Here is a 17954-nt window from a genome sequence, read left to right as displayed (position 1 = left end):
GTAAATTTAGAAATGATACATTTTAGCTCTGGCTTTCAGGCCCTCTGTACTGCGTCACCACAGAACATAGGAGGCTGCCCTATACAGATCCAGAAAAATGGATCCATCTCAAGGATTTCACACTCTTCAAGTTCGGGGGGTGGGTGGGTTATGGGTAAGTTGCATTTGCTGCCCATCTGTCTGGCAGGCTGCTTTAAGAATCTTGATGCACAGCGTTGTACCACTCAGCCACAGCCCTTCATACAAAGAACTGCACTGCCAGTTACCTTTTAGAAATTCCATGTTTACCGTCGGAGGTGCCCATTATAAAAGCCAGCAGAAAAGCCAGAAGTGTGTGCCATGCATGCGCATACATATAGAACACCCCTGCAACGTGCTGCGATGTTCCACACACCATTGTATAATTCACCTTACAATGCTAAGCTTTGCCTGTTGCAAAATCTGGCGTGTTGGATCGTATGTTATGTCTGTGTGCCGTTACCAGTCATTATAGTTCTGCATATATTACAAACATTACCCCGGGGCCCTCATGAACCCTGTCGTGCAAATTTTCATAAGGCAATTTAATCCTACCTAGTGGGCACTTAAAACCTCCTTGGGGTATAGGAGCTAAAAAGAAGAAGTAAAAAGAGGGGATTATGACAATAAGTGCCATCGAACAGACTGCAGAGCCTTGAAAGCCCCCCTCCCCTTTTTAGAGGTATAAAACCTTCAGCGTCTCAGACTGTAATTCTGTCTTAATTGTTCCAAAGATGCTAGTCATGGTTGTGTGTGTGTGTGTGTTTAAAAAAAGGAAGAGGCTAAACTGAAACCCAGAGCCCTTATACTGGTTAACTAGACAGAACACAACAGGTCCTATGACCTACTTTTCCTTTCGACAATGCAAGTCAAAGTACTTAACTTCAATCACGATCTCATTTACAACCCCCCTCCTTCCAAAAATAAAAAGCATGACAGTTAACACTAATATGATGGTAATTTCATATTGTTTCTGCTTATGAATTTGTCTTCCCGTTATTAATCATCCCTTAAAGTACTGACGCTGCAGAATCCTGACGTTGACCAGCAAACCATGTACTAAGGACAGTAGCACCCAAAAGGAAGGGGCTACGTTGGAACTGGAGAAGCGAAAAGTTTTATTAACACCAGAGGCCCATTAGAGTGCTCTCTGTTCACCTTCAGTGGAGCAATAAATGAAGAGAGCCAGAGAGGAGAGGACTCCTACTGTCTCTGCGCTGGTAATGCACAGCCAAGCTGTAGTCATGTTGTAACGCTTGTAAGAAACAGATGTTCCTTCCCTGACAAATCTCCTTTCTTGATTTATTATTCATTTGCTCAAATCACAATGGAAAGTCTTTGGCCCATTAATTAAATTCCAAGCAAAATAAAATTTGCAGCAGAACTCATTACTGGTAAATGACTTTGACACTTCATCAGATTTGAAGGTAAAATAGGCGACTTTAAGGAAGTTAAAGGTGGCGAGAGCTCGGGCCCTTTCTGCAACCGTTGCAAGATGATAAAGATTGTGATGAAATTTTTATGTTAAGCACTGATCTTGAAAAGTTCGGTTTGGTGTCTTTCCTGTTCACCCCCCCCAACTCACCCCCGCGCCAATCCCTTTTGCTGCAAGTGCTAGGATCGTTCAAACAGAGGGGCCCAGATAAAGAGAGGTATTTTAGAGAATAAGAGACGGTGCTGTGAATTAAAGCGCAGGCAGAGAAGTGGGATGTGTTTAGCTTCCTTGTTTGGATACACGTTGCAAACAAAAGCAGCAAGACCACACAATACCGGCAATAGGAATCCAAGAGGCTTTGCTGAGCATAGGCACAATGTTCTATAATATGCAAGGAGTGATTGAAGCAAAATTGAATTTTTAAAAAGATAGGTGGCAAGAAAGAAGAAATCATTGTGAAATGTGGGTTGAAAATGCTGGGTTGTGTTTTTTTTAATGACAGCTGTAATACACTTTGTGAAACTTGGGAATCAATGTGTCTTAACTTCCAAATAATACAAAGGAAATTTGCCTCCAACACTAAGCTCCAGATCTGGTTTTCAGTCTGATAGTACAAATTTGGTACATGCAATACTTGGTCAGGAAAATATAAAAAAAGATTATTGACAGCATTAACTTAGTACTGATTCTATCATCAGTGCAATTGTAAGTAGCCTTTATTTACACCATAAGTATTTGCAGGATTCAGCTGTGATATTCATTAGAACTTGTACCTGAATTAAAAATTAAAAATGGAGAAAATGAGACATTTAGGAATTCAGAAAATAGCACGCCACATCCAGACTAGTACTGTTTCACTGGCAAATACTGATTATTCATTTGTAAGATATATCTGTCACCCTTCAGCAAAGATCCCAGGTCAAGTTACAAAAATAAAAAAAATACGTAAACTATAAAATATAACAAATTACTGCATTAAATGGGGGGGGTGTATTTGCCTAGTGAAAGATGTTGCTGCCAGATGAGCCTTTCTGGGAAATTCCACAGTTGAGGTGCTACCACCAAGAAGGCTCTTTCTAGGGTTGCCACTGATCATAACATCAGTGGGGGCTGAAGCCCATTAAGACTAGAAGGAAGTCAGGGTGACCAACAGCAGCCAATGACAGACAGAACCAGCTAACTCTAGATTTGTCCCCATCTGCTTTTGAGTTCCACTAATGCAATACTGAGACTATTCAGGAAAATTGTGTCAGCTGGTGTCCTAGACTGGTTATGAGGAAGGAGTTAGGCAGGAGGGTGGAGGTTGGCAGGACAGTTCCCATTCACCCTAATGGACCACCTCCATTGCATTACATGGGTGGTGGGGCCTTTGGAAGACACCCGCTAAAGGTGGCTAGGCATACTTGGGATAGCAGACAAGAAACAGGGGTAACTCTCTTGCCCTGGCGCCACTTTGAGGATGGGTGCTAGATTTTGTTTAATCACCATGAGGATTTGTAATGAGAGACCTACTCAAAGAAATGTTTAGTGGAAAGCAACCAAAGTGAGATAAGTTCTAAAAACAACACCGGGAGGATGTGGTTGACAACCTGTATGTTCTCCCAGGTGTCTGAAAGCAGCAGAATAGACAGACCGGCAACAAATGCTGCCTGCTGTGCATGGCTGCAGCTGTTACATTACTGTCAGTCAAGCAGCCTTTGGTGGAGAAAGCCACACAGGAACACCTAGGTTCTTGCCAGCTGCTGATGCTGCCGGAAACTGGTGCTGCTGGTTCACATGGCATGGGGGTGAAGGTGAGGGAACCTGGTCCTTCCATGTCTTTGAATTGAAAAGCTGTGCCATTGGCTTTGGAGGAAAGCATGGGAAACTGAGAACATAAGAAGCAGCCTTATACCAAACCAGGACTTTGGTCCATCTAGCTCAGAACTGAGTGGCAGTAGCTGTCCAGGGTTCTAGAGAAACATCTATGCTAGTCCTATCTGACAGTGCCAGGAACTGGGCATGGGACCTGCTTCATGCAATGGATGTGGTGTTATCTTAATGAGCTGCATCCCTTCCCTCTTCCCCCTCTACTGAGCAATGGGGTAACAGATGTAGCTTGTGTGAGCAGATGCTCATTAGGAGTTATTAAGTGGACAATTTTAAAAGGATACTCTTTCTGGGGTGCTTTTCTATTCTGAATGACTCTCAACTCAATACCTTACTCTTCTTTTTGGTGTGTGTATGTGTGTGCCCAGTCATTTCCCTGATGTCTTTGTTTATAGACTTGTCTGTTGGGGGAACATAGCATAGTCATTAAAGCAATCCTCAATCACTTGGAGTACAGGGGCAGCTCTGGCTACAGTTCCTGCATGAGTTAATTGATACTTGGCCAGCAGCAGCAGCAGGTGGAGCAGAATGTATGATGCTCCCTAACAGTGCTGGCTCCCCCTAGCCTTCACGAGTGCATTTGGTGAGCCTATCTATGTTTTGGACAGAGTGGAATCCTGGTCAACTGCATCTCACTTATCACAGAAATTCTGTTTTTGCTGGGGGAACACTGGTTTTACTCATTAAATAAAATGAGTGTGTTAGTGCACAGCTTTCACAAATTGTAGGGAGAGTGGGAGACACTCACTGATCATGGTAGGTGTTCAATTTGACCACAACCATGACCATAACAGGTGTGACACAGGAGATGTCTTGGTGGGGCTATGTTTATTTAAAGGTATGCAAATTATCTGCTGTGTGACTGTGTGGAAACCTACGGTAGCTATTAACCAGTCAGTTCAGGCTAACGGTGTCACACGAAAGGGGGTGGCTTAACTTCATCCCCTTCTATCAGCCCCACACCTAAGCGTGGGTAGGAAGGCTTTCCTGACCCATCCTGTCTCAAGGCCCAATAAATCAGTGATTGTCACAGGTTAGCCACAAAGGGATTCCTCACCCAGCCAACAGGCCCCATCAACCTAGAAGGCAAGCCTCAGGTTTCACCTTGCACCTGCCCTGTGAAACTACGGCCCATGCTTACCAGGTATGACCAAATTTATTAATACTATTGTTATTTAAATTTCTATGCCACTTTTCCAAATGAATATGCTCGAAGCAGCTCACAAGGGTGCTATAAAATGCATATCAATACACCGTTACAATGACTATCAGATACTAAATCATTTCAAAACACTCCAGCCAATAACTCGATTTGATTAAATGAACATTTAAAGACATCAAAAAACAAAGCATCAATCAAATATATACATCAACCTAGTCAATACTGCCAAACCATCAAATTAACACAATGAGAGAAACAGAGCAGAATTCTAAAAAAACAAAAAACCACAAACAAACACAAACAAATATAAAAACCCCAGTCAGTGAGGTCAATAAGGCAACTTGGGGGAAAAATCCTATTCAGCCCCCAAAAGGCAACCAGCGAAATTTGCAAAGTACTTGGGAAGGGGAGACCTGCAAAGAACAGAGAAGGCCATCAGAGGGGCAGAGTGGGTTTTAATAGCCCCCTGGCCTCCAAGGTTCTGGCATAATGTGTGAGAGCACGCTATGTGGCTGAAAGCCATGCCAAGATTTCAGCCTTGGTGCAGCTGTAAAGGCCTGCTGCTACCAGAGCCCTGGGAGCTGGATGGCTAAGCAGAAAATGTCCTGGACCCTTTGGCATTCTTAGAAGAGCGGGAGAGAGGAAATTCAAGGCTGAGGCAAGGGCTGCACAGCCCTGATGAATCCTCCTTTGCACACCTTGATTAAGTGCTTGCAGCTGGGGAGATGGAACAAGGAAAGGGAATGATAAACAGATGCCATAATGTCAATATTTTAAAAATGGGAAAAGATAGAATCAGTATTTCTGAAGAAGAGGAACTTAAAGAAGTCACTGAACTATCTGGAATGAAAAGGATGCACCCGTTGGTTCTCAAAGACAACTGCAAATAAAAAAAGCAATGGAAACTTGGGTAAAAAGAAATACAGTTGGAATTATCATTTTATATGAAGAGGATGGTGTGTGGAATGTAATGCTCAGAGACAGTTATAAATGCAACTCACTTGTATACTGACTATTCCCTAAACTGTTTAAACTGATGACCTGTGATTTAAACAGATTTATTTCCATTGGCATAAATACAGCTAAATTGGCTTAAAGTCAAGTTCTTTGGCTTAACTGTATTGAGGATAGTTACTTAGAGTCAATCAGTATTTGCTTTGATTTATTTGTTTTTAATGGGTTCAGGAGCTTCGATGCACACACAGATTTCTGTCTGCAAAAACTGCCCTATTAAGCGGATCCACCTGCATCTTAGTTTGGTTCCTTAGCCCTGCTCAGGAATGAACTATGCAGTCTCATGTGCAAGAGATCCACTTGTGCCCTTCTGAAAATGCAGAACTCTGGGTTAAGGAAATCATGCAATCAATTCATTGGAGAGATGAAAAACAAAAACCACTCCACTAATCACCACGGTTTTCCTAGTGAAATGGTTCTAAAATGTTTTGTTCAAAATACAGTCACTCATACTTTATTTTTGTTGTTCAGGTGAGCCCAACAGTGGACCCCATTTTCTAATTTGCTTCTTCCAGTATTGTAACAAACTGTGGTTTCCATGAAGCCTGCCTTGTTCATTCTAGTACGGGGGGCGGGGGGAACCAAAAGAATATGGCTTTGTGTACCAGAAGTGTGGCAGCTCTTCAGAGGCTATGTTCCAGGTGGATATCTCCAAGGACAGGGCTTGTTCAGTAGTGGCCCTTTCCAGGAAGGCTTGCCTGGCACCATCCTTGTGCACTTTTCACCACAAGATAAAGAGCTTTTTGTTTCTTTATTTCACCACATTTCTATACTGCTTGGTTGCAATAAAACTTCAAAGCAGTAACCTCTGCAATCTGGACTTTTTTATTTTTAATGTGTTTTTAACTTGGGGGGCGCACTAAGTTCTGCTTTTTTTGTACTTATGAACCCCCTGTGGATTTATGTTTTACTGTGTATTTCAGTTGTTGTTTTTTACTTGTTTATTGTAAACTGTTCAGTTGTTATGGAATGCCATAAATGAAACCAAAGAGAGCATCTTTTCAGAAGCCTTTTACATGGACGGAACATGAAATTTGGCTTGACCAATGTTAGGACTTGCTTCTAAGTCTGCTCTGTTAAACCCATGTGGGTGGATGCCATTAGACCCAGGCATCTAATTATCAGATATCTTGTTCTTCCTTGCTCTCTAGTTGGGTCAACACATGCAAGATATCACATGCTGCACCGTTAGAATAATCTGCACCACTTCGAGACTGCAAGTGTGTCTGTGGGGCAGGGGAGGTGATTGCATTTGTGAATGCCACCCCACTTGATAAACTCAATGCTGGTTTTGACCTTTAAAGCCCTATGCGGCCTAGGACCCTTGTACTTATGGAACCACCTCTCCTGGTATGTCCCGCAATAATAATAATAATAATAATAATAATAATAATAATAGTTGTTGTTGTTGTTGTTGTTGTTGTTGTTGTTATTTATTTATACCCCGCCCATCTGGCTGGGCTTCCCCAGCCACTCTGGGTGGCTTCCAACAAAATATTAAAATACAGTAATGCATCAAACATTAAAAGCTTCCCTAGACCTGGCCATGTGTACACATTGCACATGAGCAAAGATGTCACCTGAAAAACTCCACGTGTCACAAGGCGAGTGTAACACTTAGACCAACTAACCAACAAAGGCATAGAAAACAGGCAGAGGAGGCTGGCAGGCTGGTTCACAGTGACTTCAACTCAGCACCCGCCTGCTCCCTATTTTCCTGTTTGCTTACCTGGAACCTGGTTTACTGGACTCCCCCCCCCCTCCGACCTCACTTTTGGATCCTCAATTGCTCCTCCCACTGAGACATTTTGGAACACCTCATTCTGCTCAGCTGCACTCAACATCATTTAGGATAGAATTTTACTGGGAAAAGATATATGAGTCAGAGGGAATTTTAAACAATTGGAGGTGAAAATAATTTTCAAACTTACCTTGCGCACAGCAACTTACATTAGTTTTATGAGTTCCAAAAACGTGTTTGAATTTTAACATTCCCCTCTCCTCCCATCTCTGACTCAGGAATTCACATAAAGTAACATAATGAAATTTTGAATATGATTTATGTAATGTAGAGCTTAAGTTGCATTTGCCCCCAATGTTTCATCAAACCATTAATTTTTTATGGTGTTTATATACAAAAGAAACAAATGGTTCGTGATCCAAAGGTTAATATTTTCAATTGAAATTGAAACAGATTTTAAAACAGGCACAATTTGAAAAATGAAACAAGCAGCCTTGTTAATTGTTTTGTAATTATATATAGTTATTTTAGTTAAATTGTATTTTCAGCTGCATTTTATGCTAAACCACAATTTTACTAAGAACGGAATTAAAGAGCAGTATACAAATACTGAAATAAACCAAAAGGAATTGTGGTATGTTAACTTAAACAATTTAATGTCAGTCAGATTATCCAAAATAAAAATAAAGCCAAATTTACACCATCCACATTTATATTCTAAAGTTTTTAGAGAGTGATAGTTCTAGTACCTTAGGAAGTAAATAACTATTCCAATTCAACCCATTAATTTAAAAGGCACTTCTTCAAATCTGCTAAACACCCCCCCCCCCAGCAATCCAGAAGGAACATGTGACTTCTTTAAAAATCAGGGCAATCTAATCTAGACCACCAGACAATAAAGAAATTAATTATATCAATCAGTCAGATTTTTAGTGTTGTAGCCGATGGCCATTGCAATATAAACCATAAAAAACAAACATAACCCAATAATAAGTTAAAACATATCCCATTTTTAGAACTATGAATTATCAAAACAGAAAATTGTAAAGTTCCCCAAATCACGTAGATTAAAAAAAATCCCCAGTGGCCTCAAATCAAATTCAATATGAGCATGTCATTGTCACAGCACACACATGGCACGGCAGAGTCTGCCTAAATTGAGCTCTTGCAAGTCCCACTGATATCGTAAGGGGGTGATTTGCAGTTCAGTCCTGGACACGTTTCCTCAGAAGTAAATCCCATTGTTGCACAATGGGTATTTCTCTTAAGTGAGTCTGCAAAGGATTTCAGCAATAAGCATGTGTTTCATTCTCCCACGGGGCCTAAAAAGTGTCAAACTTTAATGTGATCTTGTTCCGAGCTAATAGGAGTTATGCATAATATTATATAACAAATTATATGACAAGTGGCATTGCATTGTTAGCCTTCCAAAGGTATCAGACTTTCTTTCTCTTTCTTTCTTTCTTTCTTTCTTTCTTTCTTTCTTTCTTTCTTTGGAAAAGCATTCAAGTAATTGATAATATCAGATCTGAGAGTGGTGTCTAGAAGAAATTAAATCTGGGGACTAAATATGAACACATATATAGACATACATTTGGAATGCTTCCTATTTTGTGTGATTGATATATAATATATATATTACATTGCATTATAAATCTTTCTCGAACTTTGATGTCGGCTGTACCTCTGTCTAGTTCAATGTAAGTAAATTATTCTCTGTGTGACTGCCTTTTACTGTATGGGCTGTCCCCTAAATACGATTTAATTTAGAAGCAGAGAGAAATGGTCAATAGTCTTATGAATGAAAGGATGCTTGCAGCTGGAAGCAGGTCCTGAAAACAAATGCCGTTTCTGTCCTGCTTTACAAAGGTTGGCGCAGCATCTTAACAGCAGCGGCTGTTTCCAAATGCAGCCCGTCTCCCTCCCTCTCTGTGTATATATTCAATTAGGGAATAAAACCAAATTGAAGGGGTTAAACATTGTCTGTATTCCCAGTTCCTGGTCCCCCTCAATTCCCACTGGGTTTTTAAAAAAAATGTAACGAGAAGAAAAGCAATTAACGGGCTTAGGAAGTAAAATTTTCCATATGAGACTTTGCTTTGCGAAGAACCACGGATTCTTTCCAGGGGATGCGAAAGGAACTGAGCTGAGAGGTTTTAGTTTTTTGAAAACCACATCTATATATGGTTATATTTATATATATATCTTAGAGGCTTGGAAACAACTCCGCTAACATAATAGCCAAGACTATGGCCACCGCAAGCAGTCCGTAAAACAGAAGCCAACACAAGGAAGATCAAATGCCCATTTATCAGCACCAGAGGAGAGTTTGGCTTTTTATAACGTATTGTTCCTTATTCCCTGCGAGGCAGCTTTGTTTGATAAAATGCTGAGTGCAGTGTAAAAATATCCCTTCTCTCTGTAATTTGCACTCCTCTCCATTTAAAGCTATTCTTGCTGCAAACGAGAATTGAAAGCTGCTAAAATTAAGTGGTGTCAGTTTTCAATGACACTTTAATGATAGAGCGCTCAGCAAATGAGATGAGAATGAATCCCAGCATCTCGGCTAAAGATAGTAACTGGCGTTAAACAGCATCATGCTCCAGCTAGGCTACACTTCATCTGCTTCATTCATATTTAGTAAGGAGCCGAAATTGGGATGCTGTAATTAAAATGGTCATAAAGGGAGAAATGTAAATGTCTAATGCAGATAACGTGAAGCAACACAAGCTGGATAAGTCAAAGCTCCTCATAGAGTCGTCACCTTAAGGAATAAAGGTCATTAAAAATAAATAGGAAACAAATTATCTATTTATTTATGCAAAGTAGTTGCACAGAAAAGCTACCAGAGTGGGCTTGCCCACAAAACCTGTGTCCTCAGGCGTACAATCGGAAAAGGCACAACACAAAAGGAAAAGGGGATAAGGAGGGAAGAGGAAAACAAACCCAGGAACCAAATTGTTGATGGTGCAAATAAAATAAATAAATCAAGAATAAGTCATGATGACCAGCTCAGATGGAAACAGGCGGCTCACACTTCAACAAAAAGGGCATGGCGACTCCTAAGGAATAGCACGGCAATCCTGATCCATGACTCTCAGGGTTCTAGTTTCTTGAAAACAAGCCTACAGAAATAAAAACAAGAAAAAAAGATGAGGAGCTCCCATGCCTTGTTAAAGGCATCTGGCATGTCATTTCACACAAGAGTTGTAAAAAACTCTTTGTCTACATAGGGCTTTGGCAGCAGATCTTATGAAATGCCTTCCATTAATTTAATGTCATTCTTTCTTGTCTGAGTACAGACTAAGAGCTCTTAACAGGTTACTTAATTAATTAATACCTTTAATTGGACACCCCAGGAACTATTGGTTGAAGGGTGGTATAGAAATGTTTGAAACAAGCATCTAGGGCCAAAGTAATAACTCTACCTCGTAATCTGGGTCTGGAAAGGCAAGACTGCACCCAAATACAATTGTATGAGAAAAACATAAATTTGGGGGATGCAATGTTAGTTTGGCTATAATACAAAATGTTACAGTACTTGCGGTAATTTCTAGTTTTGCCTGACTTGAAGTTCTCAGTCATTTCCATATTGGCCTGTATACTGATTTTAGGTGCATATTTTCAAGTGTGGATATGCTGTCCATTTCAAGATTGAGACACACTTTAAAGAACTTAGTAAATGTTAGGAAGCACCTGCTTCCATTCCGACTTCTTATATGTTTAGCAAGGTAAGTCTCCGAAATCTTGGATGCACACAATTGGGATACAGAGAAAGTGCAAAGGACAGAGGCAAGGGTGGATGAAGCGACCATTACAGGAAGGATAATATAATGTAGGATCCCAATTTTAAATAATAAAAAATTAAAGGTGCCCTCTGTGAAAATCCCTGGAGGTATCTGCCTACAATTTGGCTGGCTCGATCCACCATGAAGCAGCTGCTATGCCAGAAAATTCCATCCACTTCTGTGAAAGGAAAAAGAAAGCTGTAGCCTTTTTTTCCCTTTCACATTCCCCACTATAGTAAATAGGGACTTTTTAACAGATCTAATTCGATCCTAAATGAGTCAAATGAGAGCAGCTGTGAATCAGATTGGGCTGCTTCCCAAAGTTACAGATACAAGAGGAACCTTGTGCCTGGTATATAGACCCTTCGATATACAGCCTAGGCTATCAAGATCTACCAGTTACTCCAGGACATTGCTGAGCGACCTTGTATTGTTTGCCTCAAATGCAGGATGGCTAAATGTGGTTTTGAAACCCATATATAAGTCTCTTTCCAAGGTGCTGAACCCACCTTCCTCTTTGCCAGCCTGAACTACTATTTGTGGCATATGAACTGTTGTCTTTCCTGTTTGCTCCAATCTTCCCTTAGTTCTGCTTGGTTTCTAAATGCTTACCGCAGGCGGCCATATAAGGAAATTCCCCAATATTAGCCTAACCATCCCCACTACCTCTGTGCTAGTAACTAAGGTTATGGTCAAAACAAAGTGGGCCATTTTGGGTTTTGCCTTCTATGTAACTAACCACCTTTTCCATTCTGCAACAGTGGGATATTAACATTTCAGGCTACAAAGACATTTTAATCAGTGTCAGCCATTTTGTGTAAATAAGCATTCTAAACATCATACATTGTGCGGTTTTGTTTGTTTGTTTGTTTGTTTGTTTGCTAATTCACCAAAACAGTCCTAGTAGTTTGGGTTAATTTCTATTAAATAAGCAAAGCAGCATTGGTATTTATTAGTAAAGGCGCTGTGGGTTAAACCACAGAGCCTAGGACTTACTGATCAGAAGGTCGGCGGTTCGAATCCCTGCAACAGGGTGAGCTCCCGGTGCTCGGTCCCTCCTCTTGCCAGCCTAGCAGTTTGAAAGCACATCAAAGTGCAAGTAGATAAATAGGTACCGCTCCGGCGGGAAGGTAAATGGCGTTTCCGTGCGCTGCTCTGGTTCGCCAAAAACGGCTTAGTCATGCTGGCCACATGACCTGGAAGCTGTACACCGGCTCCCTCAGCCAATAAAGCGAGATGTCCCTTTACCTTTAAACATATTCATTGCAATAACCACTGTGGCATGCAGCTGTCTCCAGTAAAGATCTTCAAAGTAATAGTAAGATTGTAAGATATGTGTTGCACAGTGGATGAAAGAGTCTTTATTCAGGGTTGGGGAACAATTGGTTAGAGTGTGGTACTGATAATGCCAAGGTTGCAGGTTCGATCCCCATATGGGACAGCTGCATATTCCTGCCCATAGTGGGTTGGACTAGATGATCCTTGGGGTCCCTTCCAACTCTACAGTTCTATGATTCCTAACCCTTTATTGAGAAGTACTGGGGGAAATTTGTAGCTCAGTGGTAGACCATCTGCCTTGCATGCAGAATTCCTAGCATCTCCAGGTAGGTCTGGGAGAGACCTCTGTCTAATAATACCCTGAGGAGCTGCTGCCAGTCAGTGTAGACATTAGTGAGTGAGGTGGACTAGCAGTCTGACTCAATATAAATATACAAAGTTCATAGTAACCTATGTGTAGGTTGATTTCATTGTGAAAGGTCAAACTCCCCCAAACATTTTTTTAAAGCAATGTTTTTATTTATTTTCATGGTACAGAAGATAAATTTTGAGAAAACAATTTGTTACGATGGTAAACAACAAAAAAAACTTGCCCTGACAAAAATTTGTTGACTTCAGGAGTGCTTCTCATTCTGCAGTTCTCAGACTTTTGTATTCTGACCTGCTCTTAATTATAGCCAATTAAAGTCTTTGCATTCCAATCAATGGGCTTTACATTAGGTACATGATTCCTTGGGAATATAGGAATAAAGCCGAAAGACCAACGCAAACCGTTTCTGCATGGACCTTTCACACACACACACACGGAAAAGCAAGGAGACAAAATAACTATTGAGTGAGACAGGAGGATGGGAGGAAAATCCAGTATTGCATCAAGCACTAGCCTGAGGTTCTGTGACAGCAGAAATAAGGTGACATGGAGCCATACATGAGTGGACAACATGTCAGCTACACAGAGGCCTTTTTTATCCTCACACATGTCCCCTAACCGGCAGTTTACCCCCTTCAGACACAATGTTAAGAGACGCAGGAAGAATGTTCTCTTTTTGAAAAGTGTCACATAAAGTAGCTTACCAGCTTGGTTGGCAGAAAATCATATTTTCTGATATCTGATGTCACATTTTATTAGATTTAGGGTACTATTATCCTACTTACTTAGGGGTTTAAAAGTATCCTTTTTATAGCTAATGCCACAGGTAGAATGTTAAACTGGTGGCGGGGTTTTTTTTGCAGTAAAAAGATGAGACTGTTCTTTGCGTGTGGCTATAGATTTTTTGATTTTTTTTAAAAAACTTTCTTTTTAGTGCCCTAAACAATGCATTTTTATCAGTGTTTTTCATCCAAGGTCCTTTAAAACTTTTTACCTGGTTATTAAAGTCTTCCATTACATATAACTTGAATCTCAATTGTGAGATTAGACATACGAAAGAAATCACAATATAATATTTGACACAGTTCTAAATGATGGATAAGAAACAAGGATCATTCTGATCTCTTTTTAAAAAGTAGATTGTATCAGACAAAATCAGGGAATCCCCAGCCTTATGGGACCCTGGAGCACATTTGACCCTCTTAGGAGCTGTTGCAAGCAGCACAATATACCCATTTCAGAGAAGGAAAACTGGCAAAGTTCAGAACTCCCCCCCCCCAAAAAAACCAGGCAAAACACTTACACACCCCAAAATAGGAAACAAAAAAGTCAACATCCCTCCCCCTGAACCCAGGGAAACAGTGGTGGCTGGTAGCCCCTGGACCTAGTGGGGCAGCCTGTGGCCAATGAGGCCATATAAGTGGCTGCAATAAGGTCACATGGATGGGAAAAGGGTCACATGGGTGGGGCCAAGTTGTTTTGGTTCTTTTCCCATCCTCCTCCCTTGCAAAGATGTAAAAACAAAAGAATTGCAGTATTTACTAAGGTTGCCATGTGTCCTCTTTTTCCAGGACACATCCTCTTTTTCAGGGGTAACGTTTCTGTCCGGGTAGATTTTTTTAAAATTTGCCAAAATGTCTCTGGCTATACTTTCTGGATGAGACATAGACATAACTGGTGGTTGAAGACTTACTTTCCTCTTCTCTTCTCCTGCCTCTCTCAGCAATATATCACAGCTTCTGTAGCCTACATTTAGTAGGGGTATTTAAAATGAGTCATCATAGTGTCCTCTTTCTTGCAGTTTCAGAAACCTAGTGTCACTCCTGCACTAACAGTGAAATCCAGGATGAGTCTCAATTCAATAGGGTTTATTTCTAGGGGAATAGGATTGGAACCCAAATGATAGATAGATGATAGATAGATAGATAGATAGATGATAGATAGATAGATAGGTGATGATAGATAGATTTAGCCATATGAGAAATGTTTTAATTAATTAATTAACAGCCCCAGTGAATGGGTGCTCTTTCCATTCACACACCAGTCTCCTTAAAGACTGCCATATTTTGCTTATCCAGAAGCAGTGAAACAGAAGCCAAGATGCTGTTTCAGGGCGATTGACTTGGATTTCAGTGCTGGCTAACCCCATTCATTTGTTAGATTAGAACTGTAAGAACTGAGCCCATTGGAAAAGGTTTCTGTTCTTTTTGTCAGCTTGGCTTTGGTGATGCCATGTCATGGCGGGATTCATTTGAAGGACCTTCAAATGAATTCTTCAGAGGGAAGAATCTAGGCAAGTGGGAGCAGAGATAGTAGAACTGGAGAGGCAAGTTGCAGGAGACAGCTGTGTAGGATTTTGGAAGGTATGAGCAGGGAAGAAGAGCTGGGAGCCTTTGGAACCAGGGCTGAACTAAAACTAGGAGGTGCATTGAATGAAGATTGACACCTTTTTGTAATGACCTCCCTTTCTTCAGCAATTTTTCAGACAGCCCTGTGAATGGGACCCAAATGTTCACCAACTCAGAATGAAGGCAGGAAGCAGTGACTTGGTTTTGTTAAATCATCAAATGCCAAATCTGATCAGCTAAGTGGTGTCATCAGGAAGTTTTGCATTCCAGCCCTTACTCCGTTTTGGCTTTGTGACATCATGCATATTGTCAAATCTGATTGACTGCATGATGTGACATCATCATATCACCTATGTAATCCCTGAATTGGCCAAGATTTCCTTAGGAAAGCCTCCACCCCTGTTTGGGGGGGGGGGGAATGGTACCTGTGCTGCAGGCAGAAGAAATAAATACTTGCAAGCCGCATGTGAACAATGCACGGAAATGTAAACCTTGGAGGAGGGTCATTAAACTTTTCACCAATCCTAAGTCTCCCCTCTTACCCTAAAAACTAACTGGTGAAAAAATGGTTTGCTGCACAGCACACATAGATGGACACCAGCCAGCAAAAGAGTGGGCCAATTCATATACAAGTGAACAGCATGTGTACAACAGGACAGAATGTCAGAGATAAAACAAGAGCCAGAAACAAAGAACCAAGAGGTAAGATTGATGGGACACAGCACAGCAGAGCAGAGCCAGGAAGACTTCCTTTCTCGAAGTCTCAGCCCATACATCCCTTTATGCCATTTTACTGGTGAACGCCTTTGAAAATCATTGGTATGCTTTTTTTAAAAAATGTATATTTTCTATACAAAGTTTGCATAAAGTACTCACAGTTGGGCAGAAAGGGGTGGTATGGGATGCAATGGCACATAGCAGGAAGGAATGGAACAGTATAGACCTGGGAGATTGAGGTAGAATGATCTGGTCAGCTCATCCCTCTTAAAGATATCTCTTAAAGAGGTTCTATCTGTTCAGAACTGTTTGAATACTGTATATAAGCCTTTAGACGAGAGTAACTATCCCTACTTATAAAAGCAGTAACAGGCACTCTTGGCTCAGAGAGGACCTTCATCCTATTAAAAGGAACTGACTGGGTTTAGTTGCATTTCTCGTTGATTTCAATGGGACTTGGCCATGCGGTGACTGAGTTTTGCTGGATTTTGCCCATGGGTTTTGACACCAATGGAAAACTCAGTAAACTGTGGGGATGTCCTGATTCTGTCCTTCATCGTTTAACCCATCAATGAACTGTCTCAGCAAGGAGAATGGTCTTCATTACAGAGGTGAATTAACTTGATAGTTGCCTGACTCTTGTTCATTGCATAGCTTTAGGAGTTGAATGCGTGACCTCCAAGAGCGCCCTACTCCAGTAGAGATTTTATCTCACAATCAGCTGAGATTGAGAGTTTACCAATATTTAAAGAATGCCACCGAGCACCAGGTTCCATGCATTTGTCTCCTGTACCCGTCCAATTAGAAAAATAATCCATTACAGAAAATCTTGATTAAAGAGTTGACTTATTCTCTGCTTTGATTAAAATCCAACATTACACTGAAATCAATTGTTCGGTCTTTTTGTGAAACCTTTATAAAGTGCAGATAGAAGACCAATCGGCCGGTTCTCCCTTAGTTCCCACTCACCTTTCCGTGTCCTCTGATTATAACATCCAATGAAAGAAGGAGCCATTATTTCGATTGCTTCCCTCCATCACTCTTGCTACTTTTTTTTTTTTACTACACAATGCAGGCCTGCCTGTCTCTGCTGAACTTGGGGCTCACTTTCTCTCAGTGCAATCCTTTTTAAAGGCCCTCGTGCCAGTGGCCATCACAAAAACATATTGTGACAACGTGGTCCCTGGGCAAGTTACGTGTTGCATGATAAGCAAGCTTCCCTTTTGTTGGCTTGAACTTAAACTTATTGCCGGTCAGTTTCATTGGATGACCCCTAGCTCTGGAGAGCTTGCAGTGAGTGAATAGCATTTTGAGAGAGATGGGCTCAGATGTCTGCCTGGCCATCATCAACTGTGCCCAACTAAAGCATATTTTGATTACAACACAGAGTTGCGGGAAATAGCATAAACCAGCCCTTGTCCTTAGCTCCCTGTAGTTCCAGCCTTTGAGTTGGTTCAGGAATGGACCTCAGGCAGAATGTGGCTGTTGAGACCACACCCTTGTTGCAGGTTTTCCCAGTCAATAACGACAGACATGGGTTCTTTCAGAGGAAGGTCAGAATTTATTCACCTGTGCAGGGGCAGCAGTGAGAATCATTTCTCAAAGGCTGTGCCCCGTTTGCTCTTTGAGGCCTGCTTTTTATGGTATGTGACAAACAGCTTACACAATATTACTCAATCAGGCAAAGAAAGTGGAACTTTACAGAACCAGGCAAAAACAAGAGCTTCTCTAGCCTTCTCTCCCTCCCGCCCTGTCCTGTCTGCCCCAAACTGCGAGCATGTGCAGATTTCTTGCCCAAACTGCAAACGTGCAAGTTTAAAAATGGACACTAGTTCACGCCGTCTGACGGCACAGAAGACACCAGTTAGCTCATCTTCTTGTGACTGACTTTCTGGCATAAATGGCTTACATGGCACTTTTTGCTAGTCTCCAGGGTGGGGACTGTTGGGGGAGATCTTGCCTCATTCTACACCCTCACTGGGCCTGCTTTGCATCTTCACTGAGGGTTTTTGCCTAGCTGGAAATGTCCTTGAACTCTGATAATGCTTTTTGTTTGCCTGGATGAGGAACATGGAGAGATGTGTGACTGTGCAGATAGGGAGAGGTGTGTGAGTATGCAGAAATTAGCTTCCTATACAAACCAAAACATTCACATTTGTTGCCCACCCACTGCTGGTATGTGGCATTCAAAAGGTTTCCCAGAAGGGATGATGG

The 17954-nt window shown here is 41.3% G+C and overlaps 1 long non-coding RNA gene across 1 annotated transcript in view; it reads right to left on the bottom strand.

Moving 5' to 3' along the window:
- The window catches only part of LOC308582732, a 33389-nt gene extending 16569 nt beyond the window's left edge, over positions 1-16820 (bottom strand). The window contains exons 1-3 of the long non-coding RNA XR_014005819.1: positions 16710-16820; positions 15900-15966; positions 14218-14421 (exon numbers count right to left, since the gene is read on the bottom strand). This is a non-coding gene — a long non-coding RNA (uncharacterized lncRNA). The remainder of the gene's footprint in view (positions 1-14217; positions 14422-15899; positions 15967-16709) is intronic.
- Between the last annotated feature and the right edge of the window lie 1134 nt (positions 16821-17954).

This window comes from Podarcis bocagei (assembly GCF_964188305.1).
Source record: "Podarcis bocagei genome assembly, chromosome: 3".
Lineage (NCBI taxonomy): Eukaryota > Metazoa > Chordata > Lepidosauria > Squamata > Lacertidae > Podarcis > Podarcis bocagei.
Note: the sequence above shows the minus strand (reverse complement) of the source record. Positions and strands in the feature narration are given on the sequence as shown.